We start from the raw sequence: 13,350 nt of genomic DNA, 5'->3' as shown, positions 1-13,350 counted from the left end.
TTCTGTGTACACATTTCTCTTCATCCTGGAGGCTCTCTTTCTTCCTTCAGTTGGGGAACCTAAAAATTCCCCTCTTGTTTTCCTGTGTTTTTTTCTAAGATTTATTTATTTGAGAGAGAGCACACACACAGGAAGAAGGAGAGAGAAACCCAAGCAGACGGCATGCCCAGCACAGAGCCCAACATAGGGCTGCACTCGGGCTCCATCTCATGACTCTGAGATCAGGACCCAGACGCTTAATGGGCTGCACCACCCAGGCAACCCTTGTTTGCTCCTGATGGGATCCCAGTTTGTCAGATTCTCATTGCACTTCTTGGACTAATCCTGTAACTTTATTCTCTAACCCAGTGTTTTTCTGGTAGATATCCTTAAATTTACTGTCCATCTCTTCTCTTGGTTAGTTAACCTGTGATTTTGTGACTTATAACAATAAACATGCACTTGGTTTGCATCCCTGTTTCTAGCACAGAGCTCCTAAAATGTTTGAACTTCCTAAGTAAAAACAGTCCTAAAGCTCTGTCTTGATACTCATAAAACGCCTCTTTCAGTCACATCTGCATTTATATTGATAAGGTGGTTTTTGGGAATACTTTGTTAACCTTAAAAATAAAACAGTTGTTTTACCCACAAAAAGTGGGCTTATTTGGTAATAACAGAGAATTAACATGGATACCTGGGTGGCTCAGTGGTTGAGCGTCTGCTTTTGGCTCAGGGCGTGATCCCTGAGTCCCAGGATTGAGTCCGCCTGGGGCTCCTTGCATGCTTCTCCTCTCTCTGCCTATGTCTCTGCCTGTCTCTCTATGTCTCTCATAAATAAATAAAATCTTAAAAAGAAAAAACAGAATTACATTTCAGGACACATAAGCTATGGCAAAACTACAGATAAGTCCAGAGAATGAAGGCAGAATTGTTATTTTATGGAGCAAGGGGAGGTTGGGAGGGTTGTTTTGAATGAAAGCCCATTGGAGAGAAACAGGAGTTGAGGATGATGATGGTTTCTCACTGGCTGAGCTGCAGAGGCAGTGGATTTCTTGTAGGAGATGCAATGCACATCTTTTCCTATTGGGGCCTGTAATTGACAGTTCTTTCCTGTTGATGATTCTCTTGAGGAGGCCTTTCTTCCTGTAATTGAGATTGAATGCTACAGCTCCTTTCAGCTTCCCCTTCTAGCATTAGCAGTCCACTTTAGTGAGGTTTTCCTTTATTAGTTTTCACGCTCCTAGGGATGAGCAATGGGGAGACCAGCCACGGGATGAGAGGCTTGGAACTCAGTCTCACCCCCTGACCTCCAGAGGTCATAAATAAAATCTTTAAAAAAAGAAAAAAAGAAAAAAAATTGGAACATGAGTGGCGCCTGGATTGCTCAGTCGGTGAAGCGTCTGCCTTCGGCTCAGATCATAATCTTGGGGTCCTACAATGGAGCCCTGTGTCAAGCTCCCTGGGCAGCAGAGAGTCTGCAGCTCCCTCTCCCCTGCCCCCCCCCCCACTCATTTTCTCTCTCTCTCTCTCTCTCAAGATTTTATTTATTTATTCATGAGAGACACATAGAGAGGAGAGAGGGCAGAGACACAGGCAGAGGGAGAAGCAGGCTCCATTCAGGGACCCTGACGCAGGACTCTATCCTGGGTCTCCAGGATCAGGCCCTGGGCTGAAGGAGGCGCTAAACCACTGAGGCACCCAGGCTGCCCCCCCCCCTCTTTTTTTTTAATTGTCTTTTTTCATGAGAGACTCAGAGAGAGAGAGAAAGGCAGAGACACAGGCAGAGAGAGAAGCAGGCTCCATGAAGCAAGCCCAATGTGGGACTCGATCCCAGGATCATGCCCCAAGCCGAAGGCAGACACTTTAACCACTGAGCCATCCAGGCGTCCCCTCGTTTTCTCTCTTGAGTGCAAGCTCTCTCACTCTTTCTCTCTCAGATGCAATCTTTAAAAATATATATTAAAAAAGAAAAAATGGATGATAAAAAGTTGGAGCAAGAAAGAATGGAACAATAATGGTCACAACTGGGGATCCCTGAGTGGCTCAGAGGTTTGGCGCCTGCCTTTGTCTCTGCCTCCCTCTTTATCTGTGTCTCTCATGAATAAATAAATCTTTAAAAAAAAATAATGGTCACAATTTTCCAGAAAAAGAAAAGTAGGCCACAGAAGAGGCTAATGGAGGCAATGGCCATTGTTTACCTCAGAGAAGTAAATTTATGGTGCTGAGGAAGACCAAGGCACTGGGGATGTTGACTCTGCAGTTGGAAACTGCACAGAGGAAGTCTCTGTGCAGTTCCCAAGAAGAACAAAGGGGACCTGAAGTCACCAAAGAATAGGGATTTAGATGACATCACTGGACAAAAATGCTGCTGACTAGGGGCCTGGACGGCTAGGTCAGCTGAATGTCTCACCTCTGATTTCAGTTCAGGTCATGAACTCAGGGTCGTGAGATTGAGCTCTGTGTCAGGTTGCACACTCAGCAGGGAGTCTGCTTGGGATTCTCTCTCCCTCTGCCCCTCCTGCTTATGAACTTTCTCTCTCTGTCTCTGTCTCTCTGTCTCTGTCTCTCTGTCTCTCAAATAAATAGATCTTTTAAAAAATGCTTTGACTGAAATTCTACTGGATTCCACAGACGAAAAAATTTGTCACATAGGCAAAGGTGTACCCTGCAAGCAACAGAAGCCCCTGTGAAGAGAACACAGCCCTGTGCTTCCCTCACTAGGAAGACGGTTGAAAACAGGAAGAGCCAGATCATGTCTCCAGATCTTTGCACGATTCCAGAAGGGTGACTCTCCAGGTAGGGGGCACACTTCTACATCTTTTCCTAAAAGGAAAAACAGATATAGGGGTCGATCTCTGACATTAAAGCTACATGTAATAGAAGTAAAAGTTACTTCCTCAGAATTACAATCTCAAGCAGTAGGAGCAAAGATGGGGAAAAGCAAAGAAATCTTGGACCTTCCCGAGAGAGGCAGAGAAGGCACTCAAGAAATGGATGAACCGATTGGTCCAGAGGCAGTAGGAGCTGATATGGGTATAAATTTGATCGGTGTGGACATCCCAACAGGACCAGCTGTAACGTGAGGACCAGCCACCCTTACTTGTCATGAGCACTGGAGAAGGATGTAGATGAGCATGCCATGACACTTAAAACATTCTGTGCGGGGCATCTGGGTGGCTCAGTTGATTAAGCGACCGACTCTTGATTTCAGCTCTCATCATGATCCTCAGGGTCTTGAGATCAAGCCCCATGTCAAGCTCTGCACTCAGTGGGGAGTCGACTTATCTCCCTCTGCCCCTTGCTCGGCTTACTCTCTTTCGAATCTTTAAAAAAAAAATAAAATAAGTGATGCTTGGGTGGCTCAGTGGTTGAGTGTCTGCCTTTGGCTCAGGGTGTGATCCCGGGGTCCAGGGATCAAGTGCCACGTTGGACTCCTTGCAAGGAGCCTGCTTCTCCCTCCCCTCTGCCTGTGTCTCTGCCTCTCTCTATCTGTGTCTCCCATGAATAAATAAAATATTTATAAATAAATAAATAAACAGATAAATAAACAAATAAATAAATAAAATCTTTTTAAAATAAATAAAATAAATAGAACACTCCATGGATTCTAAGGGCTCGTCTCCATACAGAAGTACATTGTGGCTGTGTACATGAAACCATAATCTTCTTTTTCTTTTTCTTTTTTTTTAGTTTTTGGTTTTTATTTAAGTGATCTCTACACTCAGTGTGGGGCTCGAACTCACGACCTTCCGCTCAGGTCATGATCCCAGGGTCCAGGATGGAGCCGCACATCAGGCTCCCTTATCAGCCAGGAGGCTGCTTCTCCCTCTCCCTCTGCCTGTCACTCAGCCTACTTGTGCTCTCTCTCTCTCAGCCAAATAAATCACTAAAAACTTTTTTGTTTTTACTGCAAAGAAAATTTATTTTACATATTGCTAGCTATGAATTTTTATCATTAGTTCTTATATAAATACCACCTCCTGCCACCATCCAAATGGCAGGACCATTTTATGTCCGCATGTCACTCTGTATTTATAAAAAGAATTTGCATGACTTACATAAATGTAACTATCAGTAAAGGTTTAACAATGAAGATGCAATCTAACATCCACAATATCTGATGTTTTGCAGACAGCAATGTACAAGAGATGTACTTTTAATTATCTTTCATTTGAGTGACCTTAGTTAAAATATAAATTGATAAAAAATATGAAAATATATATATATAAGTTGATAATTTATAAGTTCTTAGTCTCCTAAGGAGATTTTCTTTTTTTTTTTTTAATTTTTATTTATTTATGATAGTCACACAGAGAGAGAGAGAGAGAGAGGCAGAGACATAGGCAGAGGGAGAAGCAGGCTCCATGTACCGGGAGGCCGACGTGGGATTCGATGCCGGGTCTCCAGGATCGCGCCCTGGGCCAAAGGCAGGCGCCAAACCGCTGCGCCACCCAGGGATCCCTCCTAAGTTTTCAAACACACGTATAGACATAGAGTGAAAATTTTATTTATTTTTATTTTTATTTGTTAAAGATTTATTTATTTATGATAGACATAGAGACAGAGAGAGGCAGAGACACAGGAGGAGGAAGAAGCAGGCCCATGCCGGGAGCCTGATGTGGGACTCGATCCCGGGACTCCAAGATCGCGCCCTGGGCCAAAGGCAGACTCTAAACCTAAACCGCTGAGCCACCCAGGGATCCCCTGAGAGTGAAAATTTTAAAGAAATATCTTCCATATCCACAACCTCTTGTAATTTCTGCACCATTTTCTCTTCCAGCTGCTTTCCTTTGCCTGCAAGATGGGCCTGGATAAGATGAATGTTTTGCTGGACTTCTTTGATGTCCTGAACTTTCTATAATTCTTTATCTTTCTTTAATCTATTCATTATAAATTTAGTTTGGCACTTCTGTTTGATCTCTTCAACTCTCTTCATTGCATCAGTAGTTGTATTCCATAACTCTCACTGGTATTTGACAGGTTCATTTCTACGTTTTTCAAATTCAAATGAATTATCCACTGTAAGCTTTTTACCAGCTGCTTTACTGAATGCTTTAGTCCACCTGACTTTGTGAGGATTGCGCTTCTTTTTACAGTTTTTATGACACTTGGATTTACAGAATCTGAATACCTTGCAATCATTGTGGACAAACACAATGCCGTGGCTGGGGTAAATAGGACCCCAACAGAAATAACACTTCTCAATACACATGTTGAAAGTGTGTGGGTTCCCACTGACCAAATGCCTCTGTGTGTGTGTTTCTCATGAATAAATAAATTAATATTTGTAAAAAAAATAGAAAAGATTTTCTTTATTCATGAGAGACACACAGAAAGAGAGAGGCAGAGACACAGGCAGAGGGAGAAGCAGGCTACATGCAGGGAGCCCAATGTGGGACTCGATCCTGGGACTCCAGGATCATGCCCTGGGCCGAAGGCAGGCGCCAAACTGCCGAGCCACCCAGGGATCCCCAAGAAAATCTTTTTAAAAAATAAAGACTTATTTATTTGTTTTTTAAAAAAATATTTTATTTACTTATTCATAGAGAAATAGGCAGAGGGAGAAGCAGGCTCCATGCAAGAAGCCTGACGTGGGGCTCGATCCCAGGTCTCCAGGATCACACCCCAGGCTGAAGGCAGTGCTAAACCGCTGAGCCACCCGGGCTGCCCTAAATTCTACTTCTGAAGCTGACACTACACTATATGTTAACTAGCTAGAATTTAAATTTAAAAAATGATAATTAAAGGTCATACATTAAAAAAGCAAGAATCCGGGATCCCTGGGTGGCGCAGCGGTTTGGCGCCTGCCTTTGGCCCAGGGCGCGATCCTGGAGACCCGGGATCGAATCCCACATCAGGCTCCCGGTGCATGGAGCCTGCTTCTCCCTCTGCCTATGTCTCTGCCTCTATCTCTCTCTCTCTGTGACTATCATAAATAAATAAAAATTAAAAAAAAAAAAAAAGCAAGAATCCCCAGAACATTTACCACAAACAAAATGAAGGGATATGAGCCCTACTAGATGGTAAAGCTTATTCACATCCAAATAATTAAAACAGAGTGGAATCCAGAAGCACTGCATGGAATTCCTGTAGTATTAGGGGTGGGCCTCCCCATCATAAATTCCTGAAGAAAGGGGGGACCATTTAATAAAGTTGATTCTGGAGCTTGTGTCTTGTGCCAGAACAAATCCCAAGTTGATCAAAATTCGACCTGGAATAAATAAAATTATGGCAGCCTAGAGGAAACCAAAGAAGAATCCCCCCCCCTTTTTTCTCCCTGAAGATTTTATTTTTCAGTGATCTCTACACCCAACCTGAGGCTTAAACTGAGGGCCTCCAGATCAGGTGGCTGTTTCCACCCAGCCAGCCAGCCATGTGCCCCGAGAATCCTTTTTTTTTTTTTTTTTTTAAGATTTATTCATGAGAGACACAGAGAGAGAGGCAGAGACACAGGCAGAGGGAGAAGCAGGCTCCATGCAGGGAGCCTAATGTGGGACTTGATCCCAGGACCCCAGGATCAGGCCCTGGGCCCAAGGCAGGCACTAAATCGCTAAGCCATCCAGTGATCCCCAGAGAATCCTTTTTTTATTTTTTTATTTTATTTATTTATTTTTAAATTTTTATTTATTTATGATAGTCACACAGAGAGAGAGAGAGAGAGAGAGGCAGAGACACAGGCAGAGGGAGAAGCAGGCTCCATGCACCGGGAGCCTGACGTGGGATTCGATCCCGGGTCTCCAGGATCGCGCCCTGGGCCAAAGGCAGGCGCTAAACCGCTGTACCACCCAGGGATCCCGAGAATCCTTTTTTTAACATCAACTTGAAAGTTTTTATAAACGTTACCCCAAATCCAGAAGTGATAAATAATGGGTGTTACATTTTACTACGTAAAAATGAAGCATTTTTGCCTGGCAGAACCCTTACGAGAAAATCCAAAGGACCACAATCCCCGAGTGATTTACAACCAACAGTACAAGTAAAAGTCAAGGGCAAGACTAATTGGTAAGATGAAAAGAAAATCGGCCAAGTACACCACAAGGACAGAAAAAGAAGTCTTTTTTTTTTTTTTTTTTTAAGTGAAAGTTCAAGCAGTTTCTTTAAAGGCAAGAACCCACCCCCCACGCCCAGGACACTTCCTGAAGGGGAGAATCACGTGGTTGCTGCTGGGACCCTTGCAGTGCCCCGCGTGACCAGCAGGTGGTGATGCTGCCGGGTCGGCAGCGCCCCCTCCCGGAGGCGGCGTGAAGCGCGCGCCCAGGTTCCTAGAGGCCTGGTTGCATCCGCTCCAGGGCCTAGGCGCGCTGGTTCGCACAGCGTCTGTTCCCGGGTAGCGTGTGCAGCAGGTGTATAGTGCTGAAAACGGAAAGCAAAGCTTGCCAGCCACGGGTTGCTGCCGCAGCCTCGCACTGCATCCACAGGCATCTCATCAGGGAGGAAAGGCAAAAGGAGAGAGCACTGAGTATGCTACGGCTGTAAACACAGGGCGAGGACTCGCTAATTGCCTCTGCGGGGAAGCACACCTGCCGACCACCGTGGCCGCCTGCGCCTTAGGGAACAGTTCCCCAAGCGTATTTTTTATTTTTTAAATTATATATATATATGATTTATTTATTTATTTATGATAGACATAGAGAGACAGAGAGAGGGCAGCCCGGGTGGCTCAGCGGGTTAGCGCCGCCTGCAGCCCAGGGCGTGATCCTGGAGACCCGGGATCAAGTCCCACGTCGGGCTCCCTGCGTGGAGCCTACTTCTCCCTCTGCCTGTGTCTCTGCCTCTCTCTCTCTCTCCGTGTCTTTCATGAATAAATAAATTAAAAAAAAAAAAAAAGAGAGAGACATAGAGAGAGGCAGAGACACAGGCGGAGGGAGAAGTAGGCTCCACGCAGGGAGCCCAACGTGGGACTCGATCCTTGGTCTCCAGGATCACACCCTGGGCTGCAGGCAGCGCTAAACCGCTGCGCTGCCGGGGCTGCCCGCCAAACGTATTTTTATAACCACGTATTTGTGAGCCAGGTTTTGCCCCTGAAAAAAAAAAAAAATCGAATGATGAAATAAACCAACTATTGAGCAAGAAGAGGCCCACTTTCCGCAACAACGTGGATTTAATCACTTGAAAGTCCTCAGTGGAATGATGGAAAATTGTGTAGAATGTAGAAAGTGTCATTTTATGTGCATGGCTGAGCTGAGGGAAATGAGTGCAGGGAACCAGGAACCAAAGTGCCCCACCTCCCCACAGAGAGGAGGGGGAGCCCACAGAGGAGAGGGTGGGGGGGGCACTGTCTGCAGGGGTGGGCGGGGCGAGAGGCACTGCCTGCAGAGGCGCGGGGAGGGGGGGGGACGCTGTCCCCAGAGGCCAGGGTGGGGGGACACTGTCTGCAGAGGGGGGCGGTCAGGAGGGGGGACACTGCCCACAGAAGTGGAGGGGGGTGGGGGGCACTGCCCTCGGTGGGCCGGGAAGGGGGGGACGCCGAGAACCAGCAGGTGCGCTCAGTGTACTGCAGGCATCCTGCCTTCTCTCTGGTCTCCCTGGCCAGCAGGGCCCCGTGTCCTTCAATGACTCAGGGACAAGTGAGCAGGTCCTGCATGATTAGCCACTGGGTGGCAGGGGCGCGCTCACGCAGGGCTGGGAGGAGTGGCTCCGACTTAGACGTTTCCTTGTGTCCTCGTGTCCTCGGGGGACCAGCGCTGAGGACGACGCCTTCAGGAAAAACACTGCATGGCGCAGGGGGGGGGGGGGGGCGGGGGATCCCTGGGTGGCTAAGCTGTTCGGTGCCTGCTTTTGGCCCAGGGCGTGGTCCTGGAGTCCCGGATCCAGTCTGGGATCGAGTCCCGCGTCAGGCTCCCGGCACGGAGCCTGCTTCTCCCTCTGCCTGTGTGTCTCTGCCTCTCTCTATGTCTCTCATGAATAAATAAATAAAATCTTAAAAAAATCTTAAAAAAAAAGATTTTATTTAGGATCAGGCCCTGAGTCAAAGGCAGACGCCCAACCATTAAGCCACCCAGGTGTCCCAATAAATAAAATCTTAAAAAGAAAAAAGAAAAAGAAGAACACTGCATGGAGGAGGATATGAAACAGAGACTTTGATGCTTTTTAAGTAATGAGACCAGCACAGTTATGAGATTCAGCATAACTTTTTGCAGAAAGGGAGAAAATAGAGATTCCAGTGCTTTCCTCTGGCTTCACAGGGAAGTCTCTCACATGTCCTCCAGAAAAGAACACGTCAGTTTAGATAGCAGTTACTAATGATGGATCCAACCAGAATGTTGGATTTGGGGGTGACAGGTCACACTCTTAGAAGTCCAGGTGTGGGAGAAGGTGCCCTTGTGCAGACAGCATGACCAGAATCACCTTTACAGCATCAGCAGGAAAACAGGAGAGGCTTCTCCCAATGCTCCACGCCAAACTTTCCCAGGGTCTGGATATCTGCGGATGCCAGAGAGCAGGAGCGCTGAGTGTCCCTCTCTCATCCCCCCAAGATCCCTGTCCTGCAGCAGCTGGGAACAGAGCAAGGCCAGAGGCAATAGCTCTCCTGTAAAACTTCTGGAAACACTGGCCTGCAGAGCTCAAACTTACCAAAGGGCGGAGTAGACTTTTCCTAGCAAGAACAGAGCGCCACACAGGACCGTTTTTAGGAGTGGACGAGAGGGTACAATTACATATGCAGCAAGAACAAAAACACTGTGGACATGTTCATGCTGAAACATTTGAGAACAAAATGGATAATTTCCTAAAGAAACTGAGTAGACTTAAGTCAGTAGAGTGTCCTGTGGGGAGGTGGGGAGGGGCCACAATGCCCTGACCACAGCAGGCCCACTCCTGCTCTGCCTTCCTGATGTCCTTGGCCACCACTGGCTGCACAAGGGTCTCTGTCCCAGAGCAGAAGCTGCACTTGTGGGGGGCACAGGGTAACTACAGTGACATTGCGTGTCAACTATACTTCTGTTAAAAAAAATCCTATATGAAGGAGAAAAAAAAAGCGGAAATGAACCTGATGGAAATTGGGTGACCTCTGCGTGTACCTTCTTCCTGACCCTTGGAAACAATACACGCAGATTGTACTCTGCTCTGCTCGCCACTCTTATTGCTCAATTTAAGGCATGTGAGGCCAAAGCCACTGTCTTGCCAAGGCCTGTCCTAATCTGTTCGGGGAGGGGGTGGTAAGGTACAGAGCCATGGGCAGCACCTGAGGGGGAGCCCCATCAGGAGTCCCTGCACCTGCAGACTCCTTGATGGGGTCCTGGGTGGGACATGGCTCCATGTTCCAGCCTCCCAGACCCCCTGAGCCTCAGTTTCCCTTCTACACCGGGTGGAATCAGCCTGTTTGCCCTGCTGGTTGTCACGTGGCCCTTTGGACTCAATGGCCACCCTGTCACACTTGGCTACCTATACTAGGTAGTGAAGGGATTGGGGTCACAAGCCAGGCTTACAGTCCTTCCTGTCCTCGGAGTCTCAGCCATGCACGAAGTGCTGTGCTCCCATCTGCCCATGTCTCGGGAAGCCACTGGAACCCCAGAGCAGCTGCCCAAACCCCAGAGTTCAGAGCCAGGCAGGCCACAGGGACCCTGGAATTTGGGACTTGCCCTACAAGTGAGAAAACAAGACTAAGTGGTGGTGGGGACAGCAGATGGCAGCCTGCTGCCCATACTGCCCTGGAGATGTGCTTCCAAGTACCCAGAACAGTCGGTCAGCCTCTGCACCAGCTTCTCCCACTCAGAAGCAAAGGTGATGATGGGTAAGGCAGGCAGAGGGTCCCACGGCACACCTTGGAGCATCGCCCAGTGCCAGGGCATCTGTTGTTGCTTTCTTTTTTTTTTTTTTTTTTTAAGATTTTACTTATTTATTCATAGAGATGCAGAGAGAGAGAGAGAGAGGCAGAGACACAGGCAGAGGGAGAAGCAGGCTCCATGCAGAGAGCCCGACGTGGGACTTGATCCAGGGTCTCCAGATCACGCCCTAGGCTGCAGGCGGCGCTAAACCGCTGCACCACCGGGGCTGCCCTGTTGTTGCTTTCAATGGTCGTGTCCCAGGGCTGAGGTGACTCTGGTACTGAGGCCTGCCCCTGGGGCCCTGGCATCTGGGGACAGGAGCAGCCATTCAGAAAGTGTTTTCTCTGCCCTCCCTGTTGGCCACTAGTGGCCACCATGCCCTGGGCCTGGGATCTGTGGGGCATCTTCCCCCAAGTTCATTGCTCATACATCTTGATGCCCACTGTGGATGCCTGCCGGGGGCAGGGCAGTGGGGGAGCGGTGGAGGCCACCCCCTCCCCCAGCTCAGGCCACACAGATGGCCAGGCCATGGCACAGTGTGGCCCAGTGGTGGCTGAGGCACTTGCAGGGTAACTGGGCCACACTCCTGCTTTTGTGGACAGAGGCAGGAGATAGCACATGAGAAAGGCCACCTCCTAGAGAGGAACTGAGACTTACCTTCCACTTGAGGTGAAGGCTTTGCCCACTTCCAGAAGCCAGATTCTGAGAACGAGGCATGGCTCCCAACAAAGGCCATCTGCCCCAATGTCGGGTCCAGGGCCTACCCCTTGCCTTGCTAGGATCACAGTCCGACCCTAGTGCCTTGGGGCTCGGCCAGAGCTTAGCTGTCAGGGCCCTGCTTCTCCAGAAGAGAAAGGTGTCCCTGCAACTGGAAGAAGGGAGTGGAATGGTAGTGTTCAGTGCCCTGGGAGGCCCAGAGGGCTGTGGCCCCCACAGTGCTCACACAGTCTGAGCAGCAGCCAGCCATGTCCCTATGTCTCTATGATCCAGGTCCCAGCAGGTCTGCTGCCAGCTTCAGGGAGGCCCCTGGCTCTCTCCAGGCCCTGACCAGGATGACCATGTTTTCTGCAAGCTCCCCTCCCTTGGAGGGGGCAATCCCTAGAAGTTGTCACTTCAGGCTGCTCTGGCTGTCCTGATGGGCAGAAGCATTTCCAGCAGGTAGGAGCAGCAACTAAAGGGACTCTATGGGTGGCCATGCCCACTGGGCTCTGGGACAGGCCAGGAAGCTCATGGGCTGCATGCAGGTAAGGAATGGGCCACAGTGGGGGTGTAGAAAGGATGAGGGCCATGAGGCTTCTGGGGACACCCTTTCTCCTTTATCAAGACTTATTTATTTGAGGGAATCCCTGGGTGGCTCAGCCTGCCTCTGGCCCGGGGCACGATCCTGGAGTCCTGGGATCGAGTTCTGCGTCGGGCTCCTGGCATGGAGCCTGCTTCTCCCTTTGCCTGTGTCTCTACCTCTCTCTCTATGTCTATCATTAATAAATAAATAAAATCTTAGAAAAAAAAGACTTATTTATTTGAGAGAGTGAGAGACGGAGGGAGAATGAGTGAGCCTGGGGAGGGGCAGAGGGAGAGGAAGAAAGAGTCCCAGGCAGACTCCTTGCTGAGCGGTGAGGCCGAGTTGGGGCTCGATTCCACCATCTGAACCAAAACCAAGAGTCAGATGCTTAACCAACTGCGCCACTGAGGTGCCCCTGGGACACCCCTTTTTTTGGGGGGACACCCCTTTTAAGGTCAGTGTGGTACCTCCAAACAGGACAAGAAGACTGTCTGGTATTTATTTTTCTGGCACCTTCTATTTATACTCATGATATGAAGTATCTTACAAAAAACCTCTGTTAATGAAATGTAAATGTGCTTTTAAAAAGGTTTTATTTGAGAAAGAGTAAGAGTGAGAGAGAGAGTGTCTGCGCACACGAGCTGGGGAGGTTGGGGGGAGCCCAACAAGCAGCCCCCCCCTCCATTGAGCCCAGCAAGGGTGTGGGAGGTGGAGCTGGGGGAAGATGCTCAGTTCTGCAGGGAGGGCCCATCAGGCAGAGACAGTGACCTGGGGTTCCAAAAAAGAAAAGGGGTCATGGTGGAGGAGTGGGAGGTGACGTTGGTGAGGGTGGTGGTCCTGCATCCAGTGGGACTCCGAGTCTCAACATTGGAAAAGAGTGTTTCAATGTTTATACAAAAGGAGATTTCCTGGCTCCAGTGACTGAAGTTCGGGAGATCCTTGCTTTAGGCAAGGTTGGATCCAGACATTTGGAGCAAACACCCTGGCGGGGTTTCTTTCATCTCCCTGGGGTTGGTTTCATTCTCAGACCAGCTCTTCCCACACAACACCTTTAGACAACAGCTGGCAGTCCACCCCAGCTAGTGGATTCCAGGGGAGCAATCCCCCTTCCCTGCGAGCTTCAGCAAAGGCCTCGAGGCCTAAGGGGACCAAATGGTCTGACTGGCCAAGGCCTGCGTCCCTGGGCAAGGATGGGTGAGTCCCACCCAGACCTCCACAGATGAGGACGAAGAATGGAGCTTCCCAGAGAGAAATGGGGGGTCACTACTACTGGAAGTCAGAATGGTTGTGGGGCGGGTGGGCACCACCCTGGCCACGATGCTG

The sequence above is a fragment of the Canis lupus genome, chromosome 5 (assembly GCF_011100685.1).
Source record: "Canis lupus familiaris isolate Mischka breed German Shepherd chromosome 5, alternate assembly UU_Cfam_GSD_1.0, whole genome shotgun sequence".
NCBI classification, from domain to species: domain Eukaryota; kingdom Metazoa; phylum Chordata; class Mammalia; order Carnivora; family Canidae; genus Canis; species Canis lupus.
Note: the sequence above shows the minus strand (reverse complement) of the source record.